This window comes from Copadichromis virginalis, linkage group LG13 (assembly GCF_057382275.1).
Source record: "Copadichromis virginalis isolate Kocher_CV1m ecotype Utaka linkage group LG13, C_Virginalis_male_GT1.1, whole genome shotgun sequence".
Classification (NCBI taxonomy): Eukaryota; Metazoa; Chordata; class Actinopteri; order Cichliformes; family Cichlidae; genus Copadichromis; species Copadichromis virginalis.
This window is the reverse complement of record NC_140630.1, coordinates 9,834,877-9,838,567: the sequence shown is the minus strand read 5'-3', so window position 1 is coordinate 9,838,567 and position 3,691 is coordinate 9,834,877.

Below are 3,691 nucleotides of genomic sequence, written 5' to 3'. Positions count from 1 at the left end.
TTGTAAATCGTACCTTAATACCCATATTATGTCAGTATGCACTGTAATTTTGTTGTCGTTAACCCAAACCTTTCCCATTTCTTTGAAGTGTATTTGTGCAAATCATTCAACAAGTATGTGAGCATCTAGAAACAGAAACTGAGCAGTGATGCTTGATCCATTTGAACATGCAAGCATGCCATTTGTATAATGATGCAAGCATGTGGCGAGCACCTACAGCGCACACACACACAGCTGTCGCTAAGCATGTGCAGCAGGCCACCAATCAGTGCCTCGTGCCTTTGGCCATGATTGCCATGCAGCAGAGTGATTGATAATTATCCTGTATGCATCTCAATTTCACCTTATTCAACATAATTTCCTCAGTATTACAGCCCTTTCCCCCGTAGATCTGCAATCAAAAAGCTGCTGAAGAAAGGACAGCCGTCCAGCTGTGTGTCAGCAGGAGATGGGAGCTCCCTGCTGTTGAAAGGATCAATGGCTTTCATACAGTAAGTTTTTCTATAATAATTGCCCCATAATGACAGCTTCATCCAGGGTTTTATGTAAAAGAGTGAGTCACTTTTCTTGGCTTTGTACAAGAGAGCGGAGGAGTGAAGAGTGGGAATATATATATATATTTGAGGTAAACACAGTGCTGCTGGAGTTCAGCGCAACTTCAGTCAAAGTAAGAGAAGTTTGTCATGCACAAGCTCTGCTAAATGTTGGTAATGTAATTTGGTTCCTGTCAGAGCAGAAGGGTCAGCATCGTCTTCTATATGGAGCAGGCTATTAGACTGAACTGAACAGTCACTTCAAACTGGCTGCAAAAACAAGTCAAACCTCACAGGCTGCTATGTTAACGTGTTCAAAATTAAAGATAAAATTATTATGTTTATAGCCTTGTAGTTTTTCATACCTATTATACCTATTTATATTCTGTTAAAGCTTAAAGCAGTGTGCGCCTGCATTTGACTGACAGTTATGCATGCACATAAAGAGTCTATCTTTGTCTGCTAGGTTTTACTTCTGGTAACTAATAAGGCTCATCTGGACCTCTACAATGTTTTGAAGCATTTTTAATGGAATGTTACGGATTCAAATATTGGGGATGGATACAAGAGGAAAAACCACAATAACAACACTGGTCCGGCCGGGTTGAGTCAAACGCTGATTTTAATGATCACACGCGTGGGAGATGGACACCGTACGCAGACAGCATCAGATCTCAAAATGGTGGAGCATTGATCAAACTCTTATAGCCTCTAGTGGCCCCCACCTTATCATAAAAGCCTAAACATTCACATGCTTTCTCTCACACAGCGTCTAAGCTACGACCTTGGCTCCCTGTTTATCTGCTCCTGCTGAGATGGGGCAGAAAACTCCAGTATGTTCTGTTCTCTTCTAATCAGACAAATAAGGCGATGACTTTCTGCGAACAGTATTTCTTATAACTCAGCAGTATAATGCATCATAAAACAATATCATTCATTCACAATAAATCAGCAGTCTAATGTAATGCAAATCAGTTTAACAATTGCAATAGTTACCACCTTCTAATTCAGGAGAATAATGCAAACTAAAACTACATAATAATTCACAAACTTTAATTAGGGGTCTAACATGGCATAAAATAATATTATAATCTCACAGGAATTAGGTGAAAAAGGTGCTCATATAGTAGAGCTCTGAATGTAGCCTCTCATTCATTTCTTCTTCATAGCAGCAACAGAAGGTTATATATTACATCATGTTTACCTTTATTTACTGAGACGAATCAAACTGAATTGAAATACAGTATGAAAAGCAAAAGCAGTACAATTTTAACAAGCTCCCAAAATTGTTTCTGTTCTTTCCCTTCCTTAAGAATAGCTTCTTGACAGCCATACTTCCACTGAGACCATTCCTAATGAGGCTTCATTGAACAGCTGATGGATCAACCGAAGGGCAAGATGTATCTCTCAGGACTTGTGCCAGGTCTTTGGTGGATTATTTTTCTATTATTTAAGGACATTAATTTCAGATGCTATTCTCTGCTGCAGATACACAGAACAAACTGCACGCCATCACATGACATACTAAGTTTTTGGCTGATAGCTCTTTGCAAATTACCTTGTTGGATCAAAACTACCTTTTTATCCCTGTGCTAATGTATCTTTGACATTTTTCATATTCAACTGGAAAAAAATAGCAACAAATGATATGTTTCTGCAACAGGCTGTTAGAAAGAAAGTGCCCAAACATACAATTTAAAATTGGTTATTTAATAATATATGCGTAATATATGTGTTTTATATGCGTAAACACAACACTGGCTTGTGCTTTCAGTTAGGTGCCTCCAGAAAGCATTAAGAACTATTTCTTAAGATGACTTTAAAATGTACAAGATAGTCATGAACCACCCTTGCATATGTCATTTTGAACTCAGCACAGTCTATAGCTTAAGATTGCAAACAGGTGCAACAGGAGAAAGACCAATTTGTACATGCCCACACAGCCTCTAAAAGGAGCCTAATCAAACCAATCAAGTGAAAACACATGCGGGTGTGTATAAAATATCTCAGAGTGCATGCATGTTTGTACTGGCTACCAAATTTCTTTAAAACATTTTAAAACTGGTTTTACCTGAGAGGAAAATCAATATTCAAATCAAGTTTTACTATTTTTTAAATTCAGAATACATTATTTACAAACAGAATCGAGAGGAAAAACTTTAAGGGTTTTCAGAGTCTGTGCACTGTTAAGTTAGGCTTAGTTTTTTTTAACTGGGAGTCTTCAATGCTCCTGTCATTTTTTCCTCTTGAGACGATTAAAATCTGTGTTGAGCTGTGTGGCAACAAATATTATCCTTAAACACAGAGTACTGACTGGCACTGGCTATATCTAGAAATCTGTTACTGTAACTTAGCCAGTACGTTACACCTATTTAGCCTACAAAGCGTGTTTGCCACGCTTTTAATATATACAAAGCACAGTAGAATTGTTTTTTTTAGAAAGCTCTTTAGTAATTGGCCTTTAAAATGTCAATGAACAGACTTTCATCTAAAGACCTCTAAGGTGTACTGGTGACACACACAACATGCTCACACACATTGACTTGAAACACTGAGTACAAACAGCCTGAGGAAGGAGGAGCATGGCGGTCAAAGACAGAAGCACAAAGACACAGCGAGAGAGGAAAGAAAAAAGTATCATCCATCTTTCCCAGGTTGGCTTTGGAGATTAGACATATATAACATTGCCTGTCAAAGACTCCCGTCTCCCTCTGGCAGGGAGTCAGAAGTTGGGATGCCTGTGTGTGAGAATAATGATTTTAGTCTGCTTGTGTGTGTCAGAAAAAGTAAATTCCCAACAAAACTTTATTTATAACCCCTTTTACACTGTAGTGTAAGAAACAGTAGTGCAGCCAAGTATTAAATCCTTAACTGCAAAAAAAAAATAAAACAATGCAAGCAAAAATATAACAATATCGAAGTCAATGTTTGAAAGTTAAGCATTACTCTGGGAGTCCTGCGGTTGATGTTTCTCCGTAATCCTGCAGCTAAAACAAACAGTCTCATTCCAAAGTCTTTAAATGATTTGTGAGGGTCTGTTACATTTTAAAGCACTTTTTGTTTTGACTTCAAGTTTTGACATGAAGGCTATTGTTCCAGAATCCCATTCATCTGGATTAAAAGAGTGATAGCAAAGAAAAGTCTGCAAAAGGATGATG